This window comes from Lepus europaeus, unplaced genomic scaffold (assembly GCF_033115175.1).
Source record: "Lepus europaeus isolate LE1 unplaced genomic scaffold, mLepTim1.pri SCAFFOLD_85, whole genome shotgun sequence".
NCBI classification, from domain to species: domain Eukaryota; kingdom Metazoa; phylum Chordata; class Mammalia; order Lagomorpha; family Leporidae; genus Lepus; species Lepus europaeus.
Genome location: NW_026909613.1, coordinates 162,107 through 182,664, shown reverse-complemented (window position 1 = coordinate 182,664; position 20,558 = coordinate 162,107). Strand labels below are relative to the sequence as shown.

The following is a 20,558-nucleotide window of genomic DNA, read 5'->3' as shown; positions in this document are numbered from 1 at the left end:
ACATGGAAGGAGAAAGTCCAGCCCTGGATTGAAACCCAGACTCGCCAGGGCCCTCCACGGCCGGACGCTCCAGCGCCAACCGGTCATGGCGCCCTCTCCCACCGCTGAGCTGGCCAGCGTCTAGGTTTACTCTCAGGGAAAAAGATTTAAACAACTCTGTATTAGCTGTGTTTGTTGTAGGTTCCTTTCTCTGTTGATTAGGTTACAAAACTCTCTGCATTGTGGTTGTGTTGTGTTTGTTTGTTTTTTTTTAATTGCATGTTGAACTTTATTAAATGCTTTTAAACAAATAACCAAAGGGAGCATGTGATTTTCTTCTTGTAGTTTTTTACCTGCCTGGGTGACTTGTAAGGAATCTTAACCACTCTTGCATTTTTTATTATGTATTGATTGCTATTGATTTTTTTATGTTTTATGTGTGATTTCATTTATTAATATTTTGTTTAGGATACTTTTAGCTAAGTTTATGAAAGAGATACTTCTTTTTTATTATTTAAATCAGTTTTATTTAAGAATTTCCAACATTGACAGCTCTTATAAAAAGCATCCAAGCACAGGACACAGAACTGCAGCAAACAGCATTCTTATGGGTAGCTAACAGACATTTGAACTTCCACCCTTCTTGGAGACACCTGAGCTCACTGGGGAACTCTGCTTCCATGTACTCCTGCAAAGCACAGCACAAGCTCAGTCCATGTTCTCACCCAGCAGCTTCAGTTCACATGACCACACTTGCAGATCAGTAACAGGAGAAGCACACACCATACAGCATTCACAGTGGTTGACAAAGGGCCAGGGGATAAAAGTATCATTTCACTTAACACATTCAGCTAACATGCGTTATCTAGGAACAAAACTCACTTAAAGTCTTCCAACAGATGTGGATGTTCTTTGAATGCAAAAAACATTCATACATTATTTGCTATCATTGCTCTCTGCACACTCTCGCACCAAAGCCACAGGATTGAGAGGCACATCTCTCCAAGATAAAAAAAATATCCATTATGCACCACCAAGTCTCTGCATATGCTCTCTCCTTCCCTCGCTCATACTAGCCTTTCATGCCTTGGCATCACCATCAATCCCACACAAGGTTTCAAAAGTTCAAACAGCCTTCTGGATCCATATCACAGCCTTGCATTCACAGCATTGATACGACTCCTTCATGAAATAAAGAGTACTGGATAAAAATGGGACACCCACCGTCAGAGACACAGCCCGCACAATGTGATGACCAATTCTTGAAAGAGAAAGCATGTAGACAGAAGTATTCCTATGGCAGAATGTTTACAGCACTACTTTCAGTGAAGTGCTTCTTCCATAAACATTTGAAATGAGATGAACTGCAGAGATTAAATGAAGGCTTCATATCGTACTTTTGTATGAGGGGAGACAAGTGTTAAAAACAAAACCAAAAGAACCAAACACTGCGTGACACCATGATCTCCCGAGAGGAAGACTTTTCTAAGGAAAAAATCAATAGGGTGGGGATCAAATTAAAACAAGGAGAAAAGAATGTAGTTCTTTTTTTTTTTTTTACAGGCAGAATGGATAGTGAGAGAGAGACAGAGAGAAAGGTCTTCCTTTTTGCCATTGGTTCACCCTGCAATGGCCGCTGTGGCCAGCACATCTCGCTGATCTGAAGCCAGGAGCCAGGTGCTTCTCCTGGTCTCCCATGTGGGTGCAGGGCCCAAGGACTTGGGCCATCCTCCACTGCACTCCCGGGCCATAGCAGAGAGCTGGCCTGGAAGAGGGGCAACCGGGATAGAATCCGGCACCCCAACTGGGACTAGAACCCGGTGTGCCGGCACCGCAAGGCAGAGGATTAGCCTGTTAAGCCACGGCACCGGCCAAAAAAGAATGTAGTTCTAAATCAATGGTTTCCACTTTGAACATGCAAAAAATTCACTTGACAAGTCCAGGGATAAGAGATTACAGGGAAACCTTTCGATATCAATTGTAGTTTGTTGGTTTACCAATCAGGCAAACAGCAGTTCAACTTTCAACCACTCACTATTTCAACCCTTTATGTAACAAAACTTATAAAATTCCTTTAGCTCTTCCTTTTTTTCTAAAGAAAAATGTCAAAAATATTGCTGAATACACTCCACACTGAACAAACTAATTTTGAAAATTCTTAGTACATATGTATTTTACAATAGACTTACTTACCATGAGTTTAGAAAAAATTGAATTCCCACCGTTCTAACCAACCAACCACAGCCCATGGTCTACATTCCCCAGCCAGAAGATTTTGAATCCATGCTTGAGCCAAAGCCACCATTAAAACCACTGCCTGACCCTGTGTTGGATGCTGATCCCCAACCAATCACTGCACCCGAATTAGAGCCACTGTAAGAGTTGCAGCCATTTGGGGAGTGAGCTAGTGCATAGAAGACTTTTTCTCTCTCTTACTCTGACTTTCAAAGAAATAAATAAGTATTTTTAAAAGACCACAAATGATTTTTCACAGTGTTTGTTGTTGCTTTTTTGTTGTTGTTGTTGCTAACGTATTTTATTTGAAAAGCAAAGTTAGAGATTAAAAGATTTTCTACTTCTGGTTTATCACCCCAAATGACCACAATGGCTGGGGCTGGAACCCCATCTGAGTCTCCCATGTACTTGGGCCATCCTCTACTGCTGGAAGCACTAGAATTAACATTATCAGAAAGCTGGATTAGGAGTGAGGCATTAGGCACCCAAACCAGCTCTCACAGAGGATGCCAACATCACAGGTGGTAGCTTAACCAACAGTGCTGCAATGCAAGTGCTTGACGTTGTGTATTCTTAACTGGAATCATTTTGTATCATTTTCTTTATTGATGTCCATAATTTTTCTATGTTTATGTTTCATTGAATAGAAAATATATTGTATTAATACAGAAATTATTATTTTAAAGTCTTAAAAACCAGTTTTTTATATCTCCATTATAATCATCATTATAATCATTAAAACCAGCTTCATAGAGACAAATCTAACATTTACAAGCAATATTTTGTGGCTATTTACATTTGAAGCATCCTGTTTTACTGACAACCTGTTATCCTACAATTAACAGTTTTCACAGAACACAAATTCATTATCCTATCATGTTGAGCTTTTGCTTTATAAGCCACTTTTCCTGATTGACTGTTTATGTTTTCAAGGAGTATTCCTACTGCTTTTGTCATTTACTTTTAAATGAAAACTATGGATAACAGTTACTACTAAAAGCAGAAAAGGTTGTGAATAGGAGAGAGGTGGCTTGTGTTTGGGGATTTAAGCCATGGAAATGGCATCATAAATAACTGACAGCCTGCCTGTATTAATCAAGTTAAAATATGTTCCAAAATCTGTATATATGAAATAAATGGAAACTGCATACTTTAAATACAATTAAAAATATTTTTCCAGAATTAATGTTGTTTAGCCTAGGTTCTTTCTTCAGCTATAGTGATCTTTTAAACATAATGCCTTTTAATAAAAATTACACCTAAATTAAAATAATGAGGCCTTGTACCTAAATACCATTATTTCTAGAGTGGCTTTCAGGGCATTGGAATTTTAACAAATATGACATCCAATAGTATGCTACACATGTTTGGATCTGTATAATCTGAAAGATAAATGCTTTTCTATTGTAGAATTCCATAGGTGGAAGAACAATGAAACCCATATGTAAAATTAAAATAATCTGGAGTTGCTGTTGTGGTACATTGGGTTAACCACTGAAGGAAATGCAGGCACTCCATATCTAAGTGCCAATTTGAGTTTAAGGTTCTCTGATTCCAATACAGCTCCCTACCAATGTACCTGGGAAGGTAGCAGATGGCCCATGTGGTTGGTCTCCTGCCACCCATGTGGGAACCCTGGGTGGAGTTCCACATGCCTGGATTTGACCTGGAGCAGTGCTGGCCATTTTGGCCATTTGGGGTAAGTCAACCAGCAGATAGAAGATAAATCAATCAATCTCTCTCTCTTTCAATAAATAAAATGTAAATTAATCCTAATCCATAAGGTTATTAGTATAATTGTGTCCTTGAAACCATGTTAAAGACATGGCTTTTATCATACAGAAGAAAGTAATAAAATTATAAATGTCTTTGTGAATTGTAATTTTTTTTGACAGGCAGAGTGGACAGTGAGAGAGAGAGACAGAGAGAAAGGTCTTCCTTTGCCATTGGTTCACCCTCCAATGGCCACCGCAGCTGGTGCGCTGCGGCCAGCGCACCGTGCTGATCCGATGGCAGGAGCCAGGTGCTTATCCTGGTCTCCCATGGGGTGCAGAGCCCAAGCACTTGGGCCATCCTCCACTGCACTCCCTGGCCACAGCAGAGAGCTGGCCTGGAAGAGGGGCAACCAGGACAGAATCTGGTGTCCCGGCCGGGACTAGAACCCAGTGTGTCAGCGCCGCAAGGCGGAGGATTAGCCTAGTGAGCCGTGGCGCCGGCTGTGAAGTGTAATTTTTAAAAAGATTATTAAGCACATCTGTGTAAGAGGTGTTTTATGGTTTCACATTTTCTTTCTGTAGTTTCAGATAATTTGAAACCCCTCATTACCATTCATTTTCCTCATCAATGCCTAGCTTTCTAGATAACCATAATATCTTCATTTGCTTTACACATTCAATACTTTTATAAGAACATGTCTAAGTTTTCAATGTTATGTTTTATAAGAACATGTCTAAGTTTTGAATGTTTGAATCTAAAAAACATATTTGCACTGCATAAACATGGGTGATCAAGTATATTTTGCACTTAAAGTGTTTTAACTCTAGATTTTCAGCATGTGCTTCAACTTGCTTCTGTGTTGTCACCATTGCTAAATTATCTTCTCTATGTACAACCTTGGTATCCTCTCAAATCTGTTTTCTTTTTTTAAAAAAAGATTTATTTATTTGAAAGGCAGAGTGATAGTGAGAGAGGCAGAGAGAGGTCTCCAATCCACTGGTTCACTCCCCAAATGGCCACAATGGCTGGAGCTGTGCTGATCCAAATCAGAAGCCTGGAGCTTCTTCCTGGTCTCCCATGTGGGTGCAGGACCCAAGGACTTTCCATGTTTTCCTGCTTTCTCAGGCCATCTCAGAGAACTTGATCAGAAGTGGAGCAGCTGAGACTCAAACTGGTGCCCATATGGGATGCTGATGTTGCAAGGCAGCAGCTTTGCCCACTACACCATAGCACCGATCCCTCAAATATGTTTTCTTTATCTTCACTCTTGTATTACCTTCAGTTTAATTTTCCTTCCTATAGTCATTTTTTCTTCTCTAATTCTTTTTTACTGAATTCTAATTATTTTCCCTTTTGGTATTTACATTTTTGTCTATTACTTGAGTTGTTCTGACCAATTTGTCCTTTCACAATCGAATGTTTTACTATGTCAGATCATCTTGCAACGCTAGATTTTTGTTTTCATGTTTTGTGATCATGTCTTTCTTGCTTCTTTATGTTGCTTTTTTATTCTGTTGCTCTGGGGGTGCACTGCTACTGTGCCTGCTCCACGTTCATGTTGGAGCACAGTGGCTTTTATGCTCTTTTATGTAGCTTCTATTAGGTTGTTAGTGGACAGGCAATGAAGAATCTTCTAGCATCATGATTCTAAGGTGTTGTATTTTGTTTACAAATTGTACTAAAAGATGGATCCTCTCTGTTTTCTGGAAGCTTTCTTTCTCTTATTCTTTTCATCATATATTTGAACTTTCTTTACTTTGCTTTTAGTTTTGCTAGCATTCATACTGGATTATCTTCCCAGTGGATCTTCCTCATTGTATTTCTTGGCTATTAAATAAGTGCATGAGCTGGTAACATGTGTGAGTTACTTCCTAGGCCCCACCAGCATCAATGTACCTTCCAGAAAACCAACAATCCTTTACCACATCCCCCTGATTTCAGCTTTTCTCCTAAAGGCATCCCACCAAATTTCTCCACTGGATGAATACTTCACTTTCTTTTTTAACTTTATTTAATAAATATAAATTTCCAAAGTACAACTTTTGGATTATAGCAGCTTTTTCTCCCCATAATCTCCCTCCCACCCGCAACCATCCCCTCTCGCACTCCCTCTCCCATCCCATTCTTCATCACAATTTATTTTCAATTATCTTTATATACAGAAGATCTACTTAGTATTTGCTAAGATTTCAACAGTTTGTACCCACACAGACACACAAAGTATAGAGAATTGTTTTAGTATTAGTTTCACCATTAATTCACATAGCACAACACATTGAGGACAGAGATCCTACATGGAGAGTAAGTGCACAGTGATACCTGTTGTTGGTTTAACAATTGACACTCTAATTTATGATGTCAGTAATCAACCTGAGGCCTCTTGTCATGAGCTGCCAAGGCTATGGAAACCTCTTGAGTTCACCAACTTTGATCTTATTTAGATATGGCCATAGTCAAAGTGGAAGTTCCCTCCTCCCTTCAGAGAAAGGTACCTCCTTCTTTGATGGCCCATTCTTTCCGCTAGGATTTCATTCACAGAGATCTTTCATTTAGATCATTTTTTGCCACAGTGTCTTAGCTTTCCATGCCTGAGAAACTCTCAAGGACTTTTTAGCCAGATCCGAATGCCTTAAGGGCTGAATCAGGCCAGAGTGCTGTTTAGGACATGTGCCATTCTATGAGTCTGCTGTGAATACTTCACTTTTGTTAGGGATTTTGGACCTGGAATATTTCTCACTTTTTTAAAAATATATTTTTGTGGTTATGTGTATTGGCACTGTAGTTATTTGTCATTTTGAGGAGGTATCTCCTGACATTGAGAAACCACTGTGAAATAGTGATCTTGATACCACCTTATACAAATTCTGCCATGGCTCCAGCCTCATCAAGATTTTTGGTAATGGCAAGTAAATTAAGGCTCATGGTTTATTAAACAAAATCTTCAAAGACTCAGTGGGCCTTTTGTCACTTTGATTCCAAACAGTACCTTGTTAGAAGTAATTTGCATGACAGATATGAACCATATTGTTATTACTTCTCTCCTGTTCATGATTCTTCCTCTCAAATTAAAGGGAATGTCCTTAGAACAGTGGGAAAATGATGGTAAAAAAAGTCTTTCCTTCAATGTGGTCCTTAAATTATAGCATACTATTTTCCTAAAAAGTCTTACTCGATTTTCATTGTCAAAGTCTCAGTACATTGGTTGCTTAATGTTGAGGCTTGAAAACAAATTTTCCCATCCTAGAAATCATCACATTGCTGAACACTATTGTCTTAGATTTATTTCATGGAATCATCTGCTATCACACAATTTCTATCTACTAAATAAGCATTTTATCAGATATTTGCCCCTGCTAGAAAAGCCATCTCAAGTTTCAATCATCTGAAATCCATTTCCTTATTAATCTTCATATTTTAAGATTTGTTTTGTCTTCGCTAATATTTCTTTTCACAATCATCTTTTCATGATATTCTTCGCTGGAAAGAGAAAGTAGATACTGTGGAGGTAATAAGTCACACCTGGAATATCAGATACTTGGTAAAATAAAACTATGCAAGTACTTCAAAACATTCAAAGAATAGCTAGTGTGAGGTGCAACAGGTTAAGACACCATTTGAGAGTCACAGCAGAGTGCTTGGGATCAAGTCCTACCTCTGCTTCTCATCCATTTTCATACTAATTCTACTGGGAGGCAGAAGATGATGTCCTAAGTGGTTGGATTACTGCCACCCACATTGGAGACCCAGATGGAGTTTCTTGGTCTTGAATTCAGAATGGCCCAGCCCTGGCTGTTGCAAGCATCTGGGGTATGATCCAGAGGATGGAAGTAGTTCTCTTTGTTGCTTTAAGTTTCAAAGAAACAAATATAAAAACATTTTTAAAGGTTCATAAAACAGAATTAAATATATGGCTTTATTTTGGTGCAACTGCAATTTGAAATTCATAAAAATGTATTTTTCACCTTATGTACTTTCCATATATTACAAAAATGCCTTTTTTTGCAAAGATCACATATATCAAAACAAACTCATACTTTTAATTCACTCTCCATGAATTTTCTTAAATTCCCTCATATCTCACCCACTGCCATGTAGGGAAGCCATAACTGAAGTTCCTGCCCAGGCAGTAGAACCAACATCAAAGTTCCTTCCACTGCATAAGCATCTGTGGCTGATCTACCAAGTAGATTACAAGACAAAGAAGAAAGGGTTGCATCTCTGAAGTATCAGATTCAGAATTGATTACCTCTGACCACATCCTATTCACCAGCACTCAGTCGCATGGCTCAAATGAAACTATAATGTGTAAGTGGAAATATACTTTTCCTTTATGTTCAAAAAGGTACCCAGATACACAGTGACAAACGCCTGCATACAGGCAGTAAGAACTTTTTGCTATAATATGCTGAACCCTTAGTATTCACTCAAAGCACATTAAATAGTCTCCTTTACTGTAGGCAGCCCATAAACAAGTCATAGACAAGTCAAGTTCAGTCTTGGCTTGTGGAATTCCTGGGAGGAAAAAAAGTCACCTATTCCCATGCTCTAGGAGAATGATCAAACAAGAACACTCTGCTAAAATTAACTACGTTATGATTGTGTTGCAGAAAGCCTGATAAGCTGCTTGCCTGTGTTGTTCACTTCTGTGTTGCCTTGAGCTGCAGCTGGTTATGTATAAAATATCACTGAGACGCTGGAATAAATGAGCCTTGATCAGCATTGTTGTCTTGGCTCCATTCTCTGCGCCCTTGTCCCTCTTTTCATTCCCGCTCCCTCCTTCAGGTTCCGTTCGACAGGCGTGGCTTGCCCGCATGACTTTACTAGTATTTATAATTTCAAATATGCATTTTCCCTTGAGTAAGTTAGTCACCAGTTAGTTCAATATATTTTTTGTTTGTTTGTTTGTTTGTTTTTAGTTCAATATATTTTTTAAGGATTTCTTTATTTACTTGAAAGTCAGAGTTACACAGAGAGAGGAGAGGCAGAGAGAGAGACAGAGGTCTTCCATCTGCTGGTTCACTCCCCAGTTGGCAGCATTGGCTGGAGCTGCACCAATCCAAAACCAGGAGTCAGGAGCCTTGTGTGTTTTCTGGGCCTCCCATGTGGGTGAAGGGCCCAGGTACCTGGGCCAACTTCTGCTTTCTCAGGGCATAGCAGAGAGCTGGATCAGAAGTGGAGCAGCCGGGACTAGGACAGGCACCCATATGGGATGACAGCACTGCAGGCAGCGGCCTTACCCACTATGCCCCAGCACCAGCCCCAGTTCAATATATTTGTAAAGGACTTTGGACAGGTGATTGGCATGGCAGTTAAGACGCCACTTTGGATACGTGCATACCATATTAGAGTACATGGCTTGAGTCCAAGCTCACACCATACTAATGTGCAATCTGGGAAGCAGCAGGTGCTGAGTACCTGGATCTTTGCCATCCACATGGAAGACCAAGATAGTTTCAAGTGACTTGAGTTTCATTCATCCTAGGCTGCTATGGGTATTTGGGGGAGTGTGCCAGCTGATAGGAGATCTTTTTTTCTCTCTTCTGTCTCTGCCTTTCAGGTAAAATGTAAATAAATAAAAACAAGAAATAAAATACAAGTTCTGGATGCTATGATAAAATCCAAGTTATTAAGAAAATAGCAAAATCTTTAAGAAAGAAACCATAAATGATGGGAAAAATTGAGTTTGGAGTGTAAAGTGATGCTTCCAACTAACCTGGATAAGAAGGCAATAAAAACTGTCAAAGAGAGATTTGAAAATTCTGAATGTGGCTAGAACCATAAACACTCAAGTAATAGAATGAGTATATGCCTTCAAAAGATTTGTTCTTAAATAAGATTCAAAGCATAGAAAAAATTAAATATAAGAAAATAAGTGTAGCTTAAAGGTTTATTTTAGAGGTTTGCCTGTATGCCTATTGGTGATTGTGAACTATATACAGGACTAATTGAAGGTTATTTTTAAAAGATTTATTTATCTATTTATTTATTTGAAAGTCAGAGTTACACAGAGAGAGGAGAGGCAGAGGCCTTCCATCCGCTGGTTCACTCCTCAATTGGCCACAATGGGCAGAGCTGCGCTGATTCGAAGCCAGGAACCAGGAGCTAGCAGCTTCCTCCTGGTCCCCATGTGAGTGCAGGGGCTCAGGGACTTGGACCATCCCCTACTGGTTTCCCAGGCCACAGCAGAGAGCTGGATCAGAAATGGAGCAGCCAGGACTCAAACTGGTGTCCATATGGGAAGCTGGTGGTTACAGGCATTAGCTTTACCCACTACACCACAGCGCTGGCCCCAGTCTAAGACTATTTTTACCATGCTATCTGCTGCCTCCATCCCTAGTATTTTATTTCAAATTCTTTTAAAATTATCAATGTGGCTAATCAAATCTCAGTGCATCATTGACTTATATTCTGAGTACTTATCGAGATTGACAATTATTGTGATGTAGTTTGGTTTTAGAGCCAGAGTGAAGCATTTAGAACACTGTGAGAATGGCAATGAATTGAAAGTACTCTTTTTTTAGAGCTTTATGCTACTTGACCATCAAAAAATAAAGTTAAGCAAATATTTCTTCTAAAGTGTTTTTAGTGAGTATTAGAAATTCTGATTCAGACCTTTTGCTAGTTAAATATGTTCACTGTCCCACTGTGGAGAAATGAAATGTATAGATTATAGTCCCATGCAAAGTTGGTTAATATACTTTGCAATGTCCTTCCAAAAGCTTATTGACAGCATTTTGCCTTTATTTGGGAAATTAATGAAAGTGAAAAATAATTATGTATGTGTGGATGATCCATGAGAACATGGATCTTCACTATCTGAAATCTCAATGATCAGAGTTGTCTTCATTTTGACTGCTTTGCCTTGTCTCTCTTTCCCTTTTACTAGGATAAATCAGTGTACAATTGGAGACTCCATGTCTTGTCAACTGAGGTCTGGGTTAGATTAGAACTTTTCTACAAAAGAGTCCAGATTTCTAAGTGTTTATTAAGATGGTGATGGGGGCCTGTGTGCTTGGGTCACAATTTGAAAGAACACAATTTGTAGAGGGTATATTACTAAAATGTTAACATTATTGTCATTAGCAGTATTGCTAAGTATTTTCTTTTTGTCTTATTGTTTTTCATTTTATTCTTGGTTTTTTTATGTTTTGAAAATTTACAACATGAAACTGCAAGAAACTATGGACTGTTGCATTTGAAGGTTTATGTATTTATTTTAAATTTCATGTTTGTGAACAGGGCTGGAGTATCTTTTTCTTTGTTTTTAAATACAATCCAATATCACAAGGAAGTGACAGCTGGCAATGCATGTACCTCAGCATAGACAGGCAACCTGAATAGTAAAGTTGGGTACTCTGGGTTTATTGCTAAACAGTGCCAAGTCTCTTTGAGAGAATGGATGACAAATATCTTTTTTTTTTAACTTTTATTTAATGAATATAAATTTCCAGTATACAGCTTATGGATTACAATGGCTTCCCCTTCCCATAATTTCCCTCCCACCCGCTACCCTCCCCTCTCCCGCTCCCTCTCCCTTTCCATTCACATCAAGATTCATTTTCAATTCTATTTATATACAGAAGATCAATTTAGTATAAATATTTCAACAGTTTGCACCCACATAGAAACACAAAGTGAAACATACTGTTTGAGTACTAGTTATAGCATTAAATCAAAATGTACAGTACATTAAGGACAGAGATCCCACATCAGGAGCAAGCGCACAGTGGCTCCTGTTGTTGACCCAACAAATTGACACTCTAGTTTATGGCGCCAGTAACCATCCTAGGCTGTCGTCATGAGTTGCCAAGGCTATGGAAGCCTTCCAAGTTCCCCGACTCTGATCATATTTAGACAAGGTCATAAAAGACAGGTTGAGGATAGTAACCAATGATCCTAAGAGTGGCCTTAACCAGGTCTGAACAATTATACAGCATTAAGTGGGGAAGAGGACCATCTGTACACACAGGTTGGGAGTAGAGCCATTGGTGGTAGAGTAGAGGTTATGATTACAAAGGAATGAGGCCCAAGTGCACTAGACAGGGTCTAGAACAAAGGACAGAGTCATTATTAGAGGAGCTAAGAAAGGTGCTGTCTAAGCTACAAGTAATTTTTCTGATTGAGAGGCAAATAGAACCTGATAGAAGGGGCTTGATAATAATCTGTTGGGCTTTAGGCCTTGTAAGTTAAGAGGCCCAGACCTATCTATCTCTTCACATGGGGTATATCCTAAGGGAGGTGTGAACCCCCTAGGGGAAGGCACTCTGTTGACTTTCATTACTTGGCTGGCCTGGGAGGAGAGCTGGCCAGGTAAAGGCAGGGGGCATCTCTAACAAGAAATTTACAGTTCTGCCTGCAATGTTGCTGACCCTACTTGGCTGTCCCCTCAACTGCAGTGGTCACTTTGGAAGTTGGGCTGAGTGAAGGGGTTTTCAGCTTAGAGCCAATAAGATCTGTGTCTCTGACCTGGAAATCCTTCGATTCCAGGGCAGGTCCATTTCCAGTGATCCAACTCTTGGCAGAGCTGCCAGGGCTCTTCACAAAGCTGACTTCTGCTGAAGCCCAGGCTTACCACATTGAAAGCCACTGCAGTGGACTGGCCTGTTGGGTCTCCTTGAGGGCAGATCACTGTAAAGATCAGCCATTAATAGGCCTGCCACCCATTGCTTCTGATGCCTAGCTTTCTTTCCCTCCTGGTTTGTGTTAAAGCAGACCAGACGATGCAAGTCAAGGGAGTGCCCGTGTCCCATCTCTAATCTTTGGTGGCCTGAACTACAAGTCTATAGTCACAGGCATGTTCTGTAGTAGTTTTTCTAAGGTAGACAATGCCCATGAGGAAAATTATATTCTCACTTTAAAACTTTCTTTCCCTTTGGTCTGAAAGGGAGGTTTTTTTTTCTACTTACTGTATACTTCGCTGATGGCGATGTGAATCTAGCTATGAGATTATTAGTTAAGTTCTTATTTTGGCTATGCTATTACAGAAAAATGTTAGCCATCTCTTATAAGGTCTAAAGATTAAATTGTGCATCCTACAGATTCCTTCATAATAGAATTAGTTCCCTACCTTGAAGAGAATAGAGAAGTGAAAGAACAAGTTGGGCTTAGAATAGAGAAATGAGGGAGCAAGTCCTAGATCACTTGCTGACAATAGCAATATTACATGAATACTTAGCAAACCGTTTCAACCCTTAGATAAGAACTTAATAAAACATTTACCGGAAGGTCCAATGCCTTCTATAAATTTTAAGAATCATGTATTTGAAAACACGTCTTAAATATCTAACATGGTGTAGTTTGTTTAACCAGTAAACTTAAGCACAACCATATAAAATGTTTTTAGTTTCTTTCTACCAACAAGTTTAAAACATATGATACACAGATTCAGGTCATACAAATTAAAATGTATCTTTGATTGATTTTAGCAGCTTAAATTTATGGACAATCTTATCTAAAAGCCATTTAAAATAAAACTCTTAATAAAATTTCCCCATGTGGACATACAATATGTACGCACATATAACATAGCATAATAGGCCAATATCAAAATCCAAAATATCTGGTTGAAATAAGATTCCTTAAAATCATGACATAACATAGACCAAATCTGATCATTGTTACAAGGTGATTATTCAAGTCTTTGAAAATAAGCACATAGTTAAATAACCCATAGCTCTTCATCTCCTCCCTCTCTTTTTCCACTCTTAGATTTAACAGGGATCACTTTTCAGTTAAAATTTAAACACCTAAGAATAATTGTGTGTTAATTACTGAGTTCAACCAATAGTACTAGAACCACAACAACAACAACAAATACTAAAAAGGATGAAGTATTACATTGTACATCTAAAGTCAGGACAGGAGCTGATCAGTTCATTGTTGCTTATAGTGTCCATTTCACTTAACAGGTTTCCCCTTTGGCGCTCAGTTGTCACCGATCAGGGAAAACAAATGATATTTTTCTCTTTGGGACTGGCTTAATTCACTCAGCATGATGTTTTCCAGATTGCTCCATCTTGTTGCAAATGACTGGGTTTCGTTGTTTCTTACTGCTGTATAGTATTCTATGGAGTACATGTCCCATAATTTCTTTATCCAGTCTACTGTTGATGGGCATTTGGGTTGGTTCCAGGTCTTAGCTATTGTGAATTGAGCTGCAATAAATATTAATGTGCAGATGGCTTTTTTATTTGCCAAATTAATTTCCTTTGGGTAAATTCCAAGGAGTGGGATGGCTGGGTTGTATGGTAGGGTTATGTTCAGGTTTCTGAGGAATCTCCAGACAGACTTCCATAGTGGCTTAACCAGTTTGCATTCCCACCAGCAGTGGATTAGTGTCCCTTTTTCCCCACAACCTCTCCAGCATCTGTTGTTGGTAGATTTCTGAATGTGAGCCATTCTAACCAGGGTGAGATGGAACCTCATTGTGGTTTTGATTTGCATTTCTCTGATTGCTAGTGATCTTGAACATTTTTTCATGTGTCTGTTGAAATATCTTTAGCTTCCAATCAGTGAAATTTCTGTCTTATAAGTCCAAAACTTTGGGGCCGGCACAGTGTTGTGGGTAAAGTTGTTGCTTGTAGTGCTAGTATCCCATATGGGCACTGGGTTGAGTCCTAGGTGCTTCACTTCTGATCCAGCTCCCTCTAATGCACCTGGGAAAGCAGTGGAAGATTACTCAAGTACTTGGTCCCCTGCATCCACATGGGAGGCCCAAAAGCTCCTTGATCCTTGCTTCAGATTAGCCCATCTCCAGCTATTGTGGCCATTTGGGGAGTGAGCCAGCAGATGGAAGATCTCTCTCTCACACTGTCTGTTACTTTGCCTTTCAAATAAATAAATAAATCTTTGAAAACAAAAACATCCAGAATTTAACAACTGCAAATATGCTATTTTATTTCTTTTTAATCATAATCTACAACCTGAAAACAAGTCAGACAGGAATCACCTTCAACACTGGGTGGTACAAAAACAACATGAGGTTCAGGGGAGATTTCTTAGCATATATAAACAAGGGCACATTGAAAAGATTTTAGAAACATGGAATTGAAAGATAAGTATTTCTGCAAAAATATTTAAATCAATGGATAGTTGTTTTCATAGTACATATTTTCTATTAGTTTTAAGACTCATCAGATCTCATCATGGAAACAAGTATTACTTTTTTCTAATATAAGAACATTCTATGAGCATCACAGTTATCATTTCATGAATATTTATTTTTTTCAGCCATGCATTTCTGTCCAATTTAATGAGCAATGATTACTTCAATTTCTCCACATGTCACACATGTCCATGATACAAAGCAGGTCAAATGACTGGGTCTATTCTTTTCTCATTTCTGTCATTTAGTCTTGTACATTCCCTTTAATATTTTATTGACCTACTGGAAACAAAGGCCAGTTTCACCAAACGCACCTCACTGTCATTTTTTTTTCTGGATTCTCTTATATTATCCTTGAATGTTTTACTCTATAGCCTAAAAATTCTTCAGAAACATAGATTTAAAGCTAAGTTTTATAGGCTTAAGTTAAACATGTTTCACTGGAAGACAATATGTATATGCAATATGTGATAATTGCACAGCTACAAGAATGGGTCTGTCAGATAAAACGCAGGATGTCCTAATACTGTGTGGAACATAGCCAAACCAAAAATTATGTTGTTTAGCAGAACTTTAACTAAGGGCTCCCTCTTTCTTTCCTAATCTAGCCACTTTGTTCTACTGACATATAAAAGCTTCTCAAATTAACTAATGCAATGATGACAAACTGCTGCCTATATTCTATCATTATGTTTATTCCCCTTTTAACCTATTTTGTAAGGTTACCTTGATATTTGCAGTTGCATCAACTAATTATTTACCTGACCAATTAATTATGCTTACTGTTGTGGAGTCCATATATGTTTAGGCTTCACAAAATATTTTTTAATGAAACTCTATCTTCAATTTTACATTATTATGGTAACATTTTAAAAATTTATTTTATTTGAAAGGCAGAGTTAGAGAGGCAGAGGCAGAGAGAGTCTTCTATCCACTTGTTCACTCCCCAGATGGCCACAATGGCTGGAGCTTCACCAATCTGAATGAAGCCAGGAGCCAAGAGCTTGTTCTAGGTCTCCCTCGTGGGTGCAGGAGCCCAAACACTTGGGCCATCTTCTACTCCCTTCCCATGCCATAGCTGAGAGCTGGATCAGAAGTGGAGCAGCTGGGACTCGAACCAGTGCCCACATGGATGCCAGCACTGCAGGCAGAGTCTTTATCTCCTATGCCACAGCGCCAGCCCCAAGCATAGTACCATTTTCTGGAAAAGAAAAACTTCCCTTGTCAGCTGTGGCTATTAGTAATGCTCAAACTATGGTTTCTAGTAGAAAGACAGGAAGTCAGGATCCATGCTTCCATAACAATAATCAATTCTTTATCTTTTCTCAAATGGCCACAGCAGAAGCATCATGACTCCAAAGGGTAGGATACCTTGTGTAATGAGAGACTAAACTAAAAACACCTTTTGATAAAGTAATTTCTTTTTTTAAAGATTTATTTTATTTATTGAAAGGCAGAGTTAGATAAGCGGAGGCACAGAGAGAAGTCTTCCATCTACTGGTTCACTCCCCAGATGGCCACAACAATAGGAGCTGTGATGTGTAATTTCATTTCTGGGGGTTTATTCTAAGGAAACAAAAGGAATAGACCACAAAGACATCTGCACAGGATGTTCCTCACAGTGTTGCTTGTAATAGCAATCAATCAACAGAAAAATAGGAGACATGGAGGACAACATTCACAATGCCATGATCAGCTAAGTCAGTAATGGAACAGCCAACCTGATTAGTTTCCTAACTGGATCTTACCATTTATTCTTACCCTTCTACTATCCAGTCTCCACAAGATGAGTGAGTTCTTTAAAACATCAGCTACAAAAAAGACCTCCAGGCTTAAGATCACTCAATCTTTTCTGATTTTATTATTTATTCATTTGATAAAAACATTTAATTAAAATTTAAAGTGAACATTATATTTTCATTTATTATGTACTATAGGTATTTCAAAAAGTTTGAAGAAGATGGAATTCAAAAGTGCATTTGTTTTGGTACATGAAAACTAGAAAACCATGCATATAACAGGATCTTTAAAAAAAGTCACTGAAAATGTTATATAAAAAACTATATATGAATTTGAAGTTTTTCTGAACCAAAAATGTTTCATTTTACAAAAATTTTTGAAGTAGCACTGTATATATTGTTTTTGAAATATGTATGAATTATAGAATGGCTAAAGAAATGGGCTTAATATCACCTCGCATATATTTTGAGAACTACTTAAATCTATCTTCTCAACAATTTTGGAAAATATAATCCATTATTATTAACTATATTTACCATGTTTCACTTTTATCTTCATCTTACATGACAATCAAGTTTTAAAAATTTTGTATTGGGGCTGGCGCCATGGCTCAGTAAGTTAATCTTCCACATGTGGTGCCAGCATCCCATATCGGCACCAGTTTTTGTCCCAGCTGCTCCTCTTCCAATACAGCTCTCAGCTATGGCGTGGGAAAACAGAAGATGCCCCATGTGCTTGGGTCCCTACACCTGCATGGGAGTCCAGGAGAAAGCACCTGGCTCCAGGCTTCAGATCAGAGTAGATCTGGCCATTGTGGCCATCTGGGGAGTGAAAAACAGAAGGAAGACCTCTCTCTGTCTCTCCCTCTCATGGTCTGTCAATCTACCTCTCAAATAAATAAAAATGAAAAAAAAAACCTTTAAAAATTGTATTAATTCTTTTACTATAAAGAGAATGGATTTCATGTATTTCCATGTAAAATTCTAAAGATATGCATAGTTCCCTACCTCTCTTCCTCCCTCCTCCCTCAAGTCCCTTTCTTCCTTCTTTTCTTTTTTCTTTCTTTCTTTTTTTCTTGTTGACAGGCAGAGTTAGAGAAAGAGAGAGACAGAGAGGAAGGTCTTCCTTTTCCATTGGTTCACCCCCCAAATGGCCACTATGGCCGGCACGCTGCACCAATCCGAAGCCAGGAGCAGGGTGCTTCTTCCTGGTCTCCCATGCGGGTACAGGGCCCAAGCACTTGGGCCACCCTCCACTGCCTTCCCAGGCCACAGGGGAGAACTGGATCAGAAGAGGAACAACTGGGACAGAGTCCGGCACCCCAACCGGGACTAGAACCCGGGGTGCCGGCACTGCAGGTGGAGGATTAGCCTAGTGAGCCACGGCGCCGGCCCTTCCTTTCATTTTTTTTGAATATATACAATTTATTTAATAAATTAATGGGATTCAAAATACAGTGCCAGAACATTATGCAGTTGAACATGCTAGTAATGTTTGTCATGAAGCACCTGTGCTCATGTTAAATTGGCGGCACCCCACTACTGCTAGTGGTTCCTGGGATTAATGCCAGAGCAGTGCGAGTTACCTGCTCATCTGCACAGCTTGTGCAGAAAATTCCTGAACAGTTCCCCTTCCTAATCCTACCCCCACAACACACACACACAAACAGGTTTAAAAAAAAAAAAAACCCTGACAGCTAACAGATACCTGTACACAATCACTCTGCAGTAATGCTTGTTATTAAATTAAGATGTAATGACCTGGTAAACCCACTAGAAATCTTTAAGATGGAGAACTACACCAGCAGCAGGTAGTTATATGCATGAGCCAATGTAAATGTGATACAGAGTGGACACATTTACTGATTAAACCTCCACGCCAACTCGCACGATGAGGGGCTAGCAATTCTTATTGCAAACCCAGCAACGTAAGTCCAAACCTGGTATATGACCAGTGGACTGGGCAACCTGTATTCTAGATAGACAAGTATAAGTTAGTGGAAAGAGAATACATGTACTTAATAGTATAGTAAGACTGATCCTGCAGTCATAGCGTTCCCTGTGTAATACCATAAAACTATGGAAGATTTTCCTCAACCATCATATAGGACTTAGACAACTCTATACCAACATGGTCGTTAGTGTTAAGTGCAGCTGAATTAATTACACTGGAAGAACTGTAATCCAAAACTTCAGAAAAGCAGCACGGGAATGAAATACACATACTTAAATAACCTCAGCACAATGTTGATATACCACACTAAGAACAAGAAGCTACTTTATAACTTTTTGAACTGCACATACACAGGGCTAACAATGTTACATAACTCATACTCTTATGCTCTCATGCTACACGTGAACGTTTCTCAATTACTGAATAACTTATTTCATCTCCCAAGTCTTGGCTTGAAAAATTTGGGCATGGACATAAAGACCTTGAACCACCACAGACTTCTCATTGGGTGGCAAACCTGGAAGCCAAGCTCTCTGTGTTACTTCTGAAAGTGCATCAGTTCTGATTTGGCTAAGAACTGAAGACAAATACTGGGATCGTGATTCTGTGCTGTACTCTAGCCACAGCACAGCAGCTTCTCCAACTGTTTCTTCCTTTGCTATGTTTAAACTGTCAGCACTGAGAATGGCTATCAGTAGGTCACGTGATAGCTGCAGGCCCGCTTCCTGGTGATACACAGCAGTGAGCTCACTCTCCACCGTTCTTTCCGCACTCTGTTTTAAGTCCTCACAACTGAAGAGATCAGCAAAACTTAACAATCGCACACAATTCTCGGCATTTATGTTTCAATAAATATTCTCGACAACGTCGCAACACATCTTCCACCTGCAGGAAGCAGGCTGTTTCATAGGCTGTGCTACAGCGCTGTCATGTACCGCCAAGTCCCCCATGTGAGCGTAAGTTATTACCATCTGTGAGGCGGCAGCACCCGCATTTCTCAGGTTCACGCGTGTCTGTTCACGTGCACTTGGTCCACTCAGGAACACGGCCCTGAACTAAGAGCTACAGGCTGCTAGAACCATCATATGAGGAGGGAACTCAGGGCCCCAATCAGCCAGGGCCCGTCGGGAGCGGCGGGGCGTGGCCCTCCCGCCGCGGCAAGGACTGGGGTCTCCCCGCCGCCGCCTCTTCCTTCCGGCTGCGCCTCGACTCTCCCCGCCCCGCTCGGGCAGCCCGGCGCGGAAAGCAACGTCCTCTGCAGCGCCGCCACCACTGCTCCAGGGCCCGACCGCCGCAGACTCCTCCCCAGGAGCCGCGCCGCCCGTCAGTCCCGGCCGCGCCCGCACCCGCCGCACACTCGCGCCCCCCGCGGCCCGGGAACGCGCGGGCTGGGAACCCCTAGCCGCGGCGGGCGCCCGCCCCTCGCTCCGCCCCTCCCTTCCCCTCCGCTCACGCCCACCCCTTGCTCCGCCCCTCCCCGCCGCTGGCGCTGGCCACTTTGCAGTTTCTCTTCCTTTTCCCTTGATTTTTGCAAAAATTATAATCACAAGCTCAAGCATCACCAACCACGTTATTCAACAGTTAAACAGTAGCAACTTCTATCCTGTAATTATGCGCTCATAGTTTCTTCCCCTCATGAAGATCTCTAAGTTTGCTGTCTGCTTTCTCATCTTAAATGTTCTCTTCCTTGCTTCCTTATTGAACTTCACGCCCCATTATTATGTTTTCAGCTCAAATATTACCCATTAATGAAACCTTTCAAACTATTCTATCTAAAGTAACTTTTTTCTCCTGGGCTAGGATCTATTAAATTATAAAGTTTTATTTTTTT

At 39.9% G+C, this 20,558-nt stretch overlaps 1 pseudogene; it reads right to left on the bottom strand.

Annotated features, from left to right (window-relative positions):
- Positions 1-19,160: 19,160 nt before the first annotated feature.
- On the bottom strand, positions 19,161-20,286 carry LOC133755718 (kelch repeat and BTB domain-containing protein 2-like; annotated as a pseudogene).
- Positions 20,287-20,558: the final 272 nt, after the last annotated feature.